This window comes from Capsicum annuum, unplaced genomic scaffold, assembly GCF_002878395.1.
Source record: "Capsicum annuum cultivar UCD-10X-F1 unplaced genomic scaffold, UCD10Xv1.1 ctg2974, whole genome shotgun sequence".
NCBI classification, from domain to species: domain Eukaryota; kingdom Viridiplantae; phylum Streptophyta; class Magnoliopsida; order Solanales; family Solanaceae; genus Capsicum; species Capsicum annuum.
The window spans coordinates 1503-10176 of NW_025836252.1; the positions used below are offsets into that span (position 1 = coordinate 1503).

The following is an 8674-nucleotide window of genomic DNA, read 5'->3' on the forward strand; positions in this document are numbered from 1 at the left end:
AAGCATAGGAAAGATGCTGGATATATAAGTAATCAGGTCTTTCAATTTAGTGATCTGTTTTAAAGTCGTTCGGATCTATGCCTAGAGCGGACAATATCACTAGTGGGCTGGGCCGTTACAAATAAGGAGTCCCACATTGGCAAAACACGGGAGAAATGATGGGTATATAAGTAAACAGATCTTTCACACTAGTAATGCATTGTAAAGCGGTACGTGTCTAAACCAAGAAGCCCATAACAAACAATATCACTTGTGAGCTGGGCCGTTACAGTTATCCCTTATTTCTTGTACCAAACGAGCCCCGAAGGTGGGATAAAAATAATACTAAAATTCGGGATAACTAATCTCAGTATGAGCAATCCCATGCATTTATCCAAACCAAACATGGCAAAAGCTCATCGTAAAATTGGTTCCAACATTAGTTATGCTTTATCCCTGGTATCAAATGAGCCCTTGTAGATGCATGTGTGTAGTTTTTCTTTCATTCCCTCTATTACCTAAGGAGAAGTAATAGTTAAATTTATGTTACCATTTTATTTGATTTGCAGGAATGGATTACTCTTTGTTGTGCCATTCGCTCCGACCTGATTTTGTGAGTAAATATAATAATTGTTGATTCTTCTTTAACATTTTGTTTGTATTGTTTTTGTTAAATCTTTTGTTATTTTAGTTTTCTTGGTTTTGAAGTGGTACTTAGTCCTCAGTGGTTGGTTGTTTGACCTATATTGCTCGGACTCTTCAAATATGTCAACTGGTGCAACATCGAAAGTGAAGAGTTCTCGTACCACAGTGTCAGATAATTCATCTAATCCAAGGATAGCTATAATGTCCTGAAGTTATTTGTAACGTTGTAAAGTTTTCTTAACTCATTGGGCGGTTTTGTAATTTTCCTCACCAACGATCCGAGGTTGAAGTGTTGGCGAGTTGCAGCCTGCAATCCGAGCTGAGGACGGGTTTTTGGGGTTAGCTCATCCTCGTGGGATCACGACCCTTTATCCCAGCCATTGTAGCACGTATGTCGCTGTATTGGTGATTAACTGATTAATATCTTCCATTTTCTTATTTCAAGTGAACTGTAGGACTAATTTGTCAATGGGGCAATTTGTCTTCGGATTTTTAGACAACTATTCTAAAATTTTTGATGTGGAAATTCATAATGGCTAATACCGAGTGACGAGATGTAGTTTAGAATCACCTTTGTACTCTTAAATTTTTCGAATTTGTGTGGATAATGAGTGCGAATAAAATCTATAGGCATGTTAATGGAGGTATGAGATGCATCTTACTTCGGAATTCTGTGAAACCAGGAGACTGGCTATGATATAATGATGAGCTAGTGTGATGAAATAAATCATCCACATTTGATTTAGCGAGTAATACCATACCTACCATTAGAAAGAAAGGGAACAAATAAAAATAGTGAATACACAACTTTTTTTGGATAACTGTGGTGTTCGGGTCAGCTTGCGTGTACCTCGACTAATTCCACAGAATATCTAGCACCTCCCACCAGCAACAATAGTGAATACACAGCTAAGGACAAGTAAACCATTTAGGCACATGTGTATCGTTAGTAGCTAACTCTAATCCTTTTTCTGTTCTTTTGCTGAATTAGTGGTCATGTTAGTCAATACCTCTCATAATCTACTGATTTTTACCTTTCTTTTGAAAAACAAAGTTGTACAAAATGGCTATTGAAGTAGTTACTGCACCTGCTATTGAAGTAGGTGGTAATCCATAGTTTGATAAGAGAGTGAAATTAACAACATTAGGTGTTTTTCACATATAGCGAGTAGTAGTGTGTGCCCAACTAGTGATGCCACTTAATGCTAGTAGCAATGAATTGGCATTCAATGAGTAACTACAATGGCAGGTCCAAAAAAAAGGCATTTGATATTCATTGTAATTCAAAAGATTCCTTACAACAAAAAGCAAATAAAACACAAAAATGCCATCAAAAAGGAAAAAAGCTAAGTTTCAGTCATCGGATTTTGTGCCATTGCGAGCCATCACAGCACCCAAATTCGCAGCCAACACCGCACACAAGAAGCCTGGGTTGCACCTTGCAGATTGCGTGGAAATTTTCTCTCTTAGCAACTATGCTAGTAAGTTCAATACCGAGCCAGCGCAAATGACAGAAAGCATACTGGGGCAGAGGTAGCATTATGGTTCGACGTTGGAAAGATCAAGTATTTACAGTTGACTACTGATGTGGTTTGGTCTTTCCATCAGCATCTGCACTGCAGCATCAGTGACCTCATCACAAAACCCTATGGATAAATCAGTTAATGCCTTAGCAGCAGATATAATGGTAAAAATAGCTGCATTAGTTATTTTGGGAATGTAGCCAACATCCAACATGATAACGTCTTGCAAGTTTTCCTATCAGCATGAAATAAAGACTTAATTCCCTTTTCAATTACTCTCTCACAGCTTCTGATCCACCACAACTGCACAATTGGTAAGTCTCCCGCACCAAGAAGAGCAAGGTCCGTAATTGAATTAAGTCTCGACACAAGTGGGTGCAAATGCATTGGGGACCAGACTCTCTTCTAAATATCGAAAGTCACTACCCTCACAATACTAAACTCAAGACCCACATGGGCGATGCAAGCTTTTGCAAAGTTTAGTATTGTGAGGGTAGTAACTTTTGATATGTAGAAGGGAGCCTGGTCTCCAATGCGTTTGCACCCACTTATGTCAAGTACATCCAACTTACTAAATGAGGACAAATTCTCCAAAGCTTCACTAGTTAAAAGACTGCGTGAGGACAAACTTAATTCAATTACAGACCTTGCTCTTTTTGGTACGGGAGACTTACCAATTGTGCAGTTGTGCATCAGAGGCTGCGAGAGAGTAATTGACAAGGGAATTAAGTCTTTATTTCATACTGGTAGGAAAATTTGCAAGGCGTTATTAGTGTTGGATGGTGGTTACATTCCCAAAATAGCTGATGCAACTATTTTTACCAATATATCTGCTGCTAAGGAATTATCTGATTTATCTTTAAGATTCTGTGATGAGGTCACTGATGCTGCAGTACTAACAGATGCTGATGGATAGACCAAACCACAACAGTAGTCAACTGCAAAGACTTGTTCTTTGCAACTGTCGAGGTCTGTCTGCTGATGCTACCTCAGCCCCAGCATGCTTTTCGTGGTTTGCTCTGGCTCTGTGTTGGACTTTCTCGCATAGTCGATAAGAGAGAAAATCTCTATGCAATCAGCAAGGCGCTACCCAGGTTTGTTATGTACGGTATTGGCTATGAATTTGGGTGGTGTGATGACTGGCAATGGCACAAAATCCGATGACTCAAACATATCTTTTTTCCTTTTTTTAGGCATTATCGTGCTTTATTTGCTCTCTGTAGTAATGAACCTTTTGAATATCAAATGGCTTTTTTTTGGACCTGCCATTGTAATTTCTCATTAGGTATCAATTCATTGCTACTAGTATCAAGTGGCATCACCACCTGGACACACACCACTACTAGCTATATGTGAAACACAAAACATCTAATGTTGTTATTTTCACTCTCTTACCCTACTATGGATTACCACCAATTTCAATTAGCAGGTGCATCAGCTACTTATCTGCCCAACTCCTTTTCCTCCTCCTTAGGTTTCTATTCACCACATTCTCCATCGGGCCCTCTTATCTCTTCCCTCTCTGAGCTTTGGTTATGGAAGAAGGAACCGATCATCCTCAAGCTCGAGCAATTCCTTTCCCGATCAAGCCATCTGCCCCACATGACATATTTAAGACCATAAGATTAAATGATATTTTTGTACATTTGACGTAACTTTATTTTAAGACTACAAGATTCAAAAGGCTTCTTTATTTTTTCAAATTCCATGTCAAGTCAATTTTTTTGTAAATAGGGGGAGTAGAAGAATGAGTTAAGATTTGGTATCAACATGTGTGCTTCATTGTGATTACAATAAAATAAATAATGGCATTTTATATTTTGCATTCTGTCTTTCATCACTATCCCAACGAGCAACAACAATTTACTTAGATTAACTTGAGAATTTGTGTTGCCGTTGTAGAAGCATTACTAATGACACGTTGTGCTCTTAAATGCGAAAAGATACTGCAAGCTTTATTATGCCGACACCTAAATGGTAAGTCCGCAACACTTCCAAAGGTCATTTTGAATTAACTTTTAACATTTGACTTATGTCAAAAGTCATTAGTTAGAAAAACAATGTTCTTTTATTTATTTATTTATTTTTGTTTTTTGTCGTCCCAAAATAATGCTATTTTACTATAATTAAAAAAGTTAATTTTAATTTTTTTTTACTCTTAATAAAATAATTTTGATAATGAATTTCAAAAGTATTCTTTTAAACACCATGTCACATTAAAGTATGTGACGTGAAATGAGACGTCGATAACACTAATTAGAATCTAATGCAATGTGAGTCCTTACACTCTTCCTCTTCTAGGTTTCTACTACTTTGCTATTCTCAATTCTACCCACATTTTATTGTCCTCTTCTATTTTTATTTGCTTTTTGTATTTTAATTCCGCTATTGTACCTCATTTTTTCCCCTTAGTACTATGCGTTGATATCTTTCATCTAAATTCTCTCTACAGCCACTTGGAAAGATGGAGGCTATTTTTTCCTCTATATGTCGAATTTTTACAAGGTATTCTTTTGTTTACTTCTTTTTTTCTTTAATTATGATTCTTTGTTTCTTTTTTAGTTCTAATATTGTTGCCTTTAATTACTTAGGTGTTGTTTTGTTGGTTAACAAGCTATTAAAGGATTAATTTTGTTTAGTTGGTCAACAAGTTACTCAAGGATTAATTATCCCAGTATTAGTTATCCTACCCTCAAGTGTGATAAAAATAACTTATAATCCCGGATTAACTAATTATTGTATGAGTTATACATGCATTTTATGGCAACCCGATATGGATAAGCTCATCCTAAAGTTAATTTTAGGATTAGTTATGGTGACACCCTATCTCAGGATAAGGAGTTCCACGTTAGCAAAACACAGGAGAGATGCTGGATATATAAGTAAATAGGTCTTTCACTTTAGTGATCTGTTTTAAAGTCGTGCGGATCTAAGCCTAGAGCAGACAATATCAGTATTGGGCTGGGCCGTTACAAATAACGAGTCCCACATCGGCAAAAAATGGGGGAAATGCTGGGTATATAAGTAAACAAGCCTTTCACACTAATAACGAATTTTAAAGCGGTACGTGTCTAAGCCAAGAAGCCCAAAACGGACTATATCACTAGTGGGATGGGCCATTATAGTTATCCTTTATTCCTTGTACCAAACGAGCCCCGAAGGTGGGATTAAAATAATAATACTATTCGGGATAACTAATCTCGGTATGACCTATCCCATGCATTTATCCCAACCAAACATGCAAAAAGCTCATCGCAAATTAATTCAATCATTAGTTATCCCTTATCCTTGGTATCAAACGAGCCCTGGTAGTTGCATGTGTGTAATTTTTCTTTCATTCCTTCTATTAAATATTAATTTCATGAGAAGTAATAGTTAAATTTATGTTACCATTTTATTTGATTTGTCGGAATGGATTACTCTTTGTCGTGGCATCCTCTCCGACCTGATTTTGTGAGTGAATATAATAATTGTTGATTATTCTTTTAACATTTTTTTCATATTCTTTTGCTTAAATCTTTTGTTATATTAGTTTTCTTGGTTTTGAAGTGTTACTTAGTCTTCAGTGGTAGGTTGTTTGACCTATATTGCTCAAACTTTTCAAAAATGTCAACTGGTGCAGCATTGAAAGTGAAAAGTTCTCGTAACATAGTGTTGGATAATTTATCCTATCCAAGGATAGCTATAATGTCCTGAAATTCTTTGTAACGTAGTAAAGTTTGCTTAACTCGTTGGACGGTTTCGTAATGTTCCTCACCAACAATCCGAGGTTGAAATGCAGGAGAGTTGCAGCCTGCAATCTGAACTGAGGACGGGTTTTTGGGGCTAGCTCACCCTCGCAGGATCACGACCCTTTGTCCCGGCCATTGTAGCACGTGTGTCGCTCTATTGGTGATTAACTAATTAATATCTTCTACTTTCTTATTTCAAGTGAACTCTCAAACTAATTTGTCAATGGGGCAATCAGTCTTTGGATTTTTAGACCACTAACAGAAAATTTTTGATGTGGAAATTTTAATGGCTAATACCTAGGGGCGAGATGTATAGTTTGGAATCACCTTTGTACTCTTAAATTTTTTGAATCTGTGTGGATAATGAGTGCGAATAAAATCTATAGGTGTGTTAATGGAGGTATGAGATGCATCTTACTTTGAAATTTTGTGAAAGTAGGAGACTGGCTATGATACAAGGATGGGCTAGTGTGATTAAATAAATCATCCTTATTTAATTTAGCAAGGTAATACCATATTTACCATTAGAAAGAAGGGAACAGTTAAAAATAGTCAATACACAACTTTATTTTTTGATAGCCATGGTGTCCGGGTCAACTTACGTGCATCTCGACTAATTCCACAGGATACCTGCACCATAGTGAATACACAACTAGCATGTGTATCGTTAATCGCCAACTCTAATCCTTTTTCTTTTCTTTTGCTGAATTAGTGGTCATGTTAGTCAATACCTCTCCTATTCTACTGATTTTTAGCGTTCTTTTGAAAAACAAAGTAGTACAAAATGGCTACGCTAATAATGTTACTTCTACTGCTTCACTGCCAGATTGGATAGCCAAACAAAACTAGGGAAAGAGAGAGAAGAAGAGAAGGAAGAGAATGAGTGATGCTTTTACTGCTTCCGTGCTAGAGTGCATAAGAGCTTTAGTCAAATAAAAGAGAAGAAGAGATTTTGATCAGCGTGTTAACAACAATTGTCTCCTAATCATGACATCCGAATTTACATTTTCAAGTTAGTAATTTTTTTCACAAGTTTCGAATTGATCAAAATGAATTTACCTGTTGTCCATCTAGAGTTGAAGGTAATTTCTAAATCAATAAAGTGTTAAAGTACATTCTTTATATCTTGCTGCCATTTTGTCACTTGCTATGAAACTGCATTTGATTCACAGTATTCATTATGGATTTGTAGTGTGTCATCCTCAGGAGATCCACTTTGGAGTGGGGGACTTCATAGAAATAACTCTTTTCTTTTTGCAAGGGCCTTTCATTTTTCAATTCAATATATATTTTAGAGAAGAACACAAACTGATATAAACACCAAATAGAGGACAAGAGGTAGGCTTATACAATTGCTGGATTAAGCTATCGGTCTAGAAATTGAAATTTCAATTTAGAGAATTTTAGATACCCTATAATATATCTTGATATTTTCGATAATTCTTTAGTTCAAAGCATCATCCTGTTTGTACATCTTCTTTAGGTAATTTTTAATTACTTAAGAATGAAATTTGGCCCTTTCTCCAATTGCACGAAGAATGTCGTAAGACAGATGGGAACATTTGAGCAAACTCAAATCTTCGATCTGTTAACTGAGAATGTTGATAATGAAGGAATCATTCTTCATTTGGAGGCACCCGATATTAAAATCTTGGCTCCTGGGACCCTACGCAGGACATGTTTTAGAGCCTCTTAATATCCCTGTAAATCAAAGCTACTAGTATTATAAGTTCATCCCAGAAGTAAGAATCGCATTAGCAAAATTAAAGATGGTCAAATGGAAATTCATTTATGCCACATTCTCCATATGCATTCTATTCAATAATCAGAAGATTAATCAGACTATCTTACCACGAATGTTTGGACCAGCTGCACTTGGCTGATGCCTACATAGGCATTAGCAAAGTGAAGCTCAGGAAATGCCTCTTAACGGTTTTAGCTAGTCTACTAGTAAACAACATATAAATAGGTTAATCCAAATCAACTAGTAATTAACTCGAAAAAGTTCTAGCTGCCAAAACAATCTCAAGACACTCGATCAATCAATCATTCAGCTAGGTCTCAATCCTAAGTCAAGTCCCAGAGTTCCACTCCACTCTATTCACACTCATTTTCATTTCATAATGATCAAGCAAGTATCAGCCAAATCTAACAAAAGCTTTAGATTATCTAAGAACAACATATTTCACTTTACAGGAACTCAATATAGTTGAATTGGAATTTTAAACATACAACAACATACCCAACCCACCAAGTGGGGTCTAGGGAGGGTAAGTGTACGCAGTCCATACCACTACCACATCTATCAGATGTGAGATAGAGAGTGTTTTCGATATAATTCCGTCTCAAAATAAAACAATCTAAACGACAAATAGTACAAAAGAACAAGATACAATAGATTTCAACATATCCAATAATACCATAAACAAGATACACCAAGTAATACACCAAAAGATACAATATCCTAAATTCATACTAACCTTGTACCCTAATCCACCTCCTCCTCAACTTCCTATCCAGGGTTATGTCCTCAGTAAGCTGGAGCTGCTCCATATCATGTGTAATCACCTTCCTCCAATGGTGAGGAAGGTTATGACGACGTGCATGGAGGTTTTGGTTTCGGCGATAAAAATGGTGAGGGGGCTTCTCTGTTGGATTTTGCGAGGGACTTTAGGCTGGTGGTAGTGAATTTGAGCTTTCCGAAGTAGGAGGATCACCTGATTACCATCCAAAGCGCGTTAGCCAAGACTCAGATTGACTTTCTGCTGCTTAGGAAAGGGGATAAGGTTTTATGTA

The 8674-nt window shown here is 36.6% G+C and overlaps 1 pseudogene; it reads right to left on the minus strand.

Annotated features, from left to right (window-relative positions):
• Positions 1–1891: 1891 nt before the first annotated feature.
• On the minus strand, positions 1892–8431 carry LOC124891059 (annotated as a pseudogene).
• Between the last annotated feature and the right edge of the window lie 243 nt (positions 8432–8674).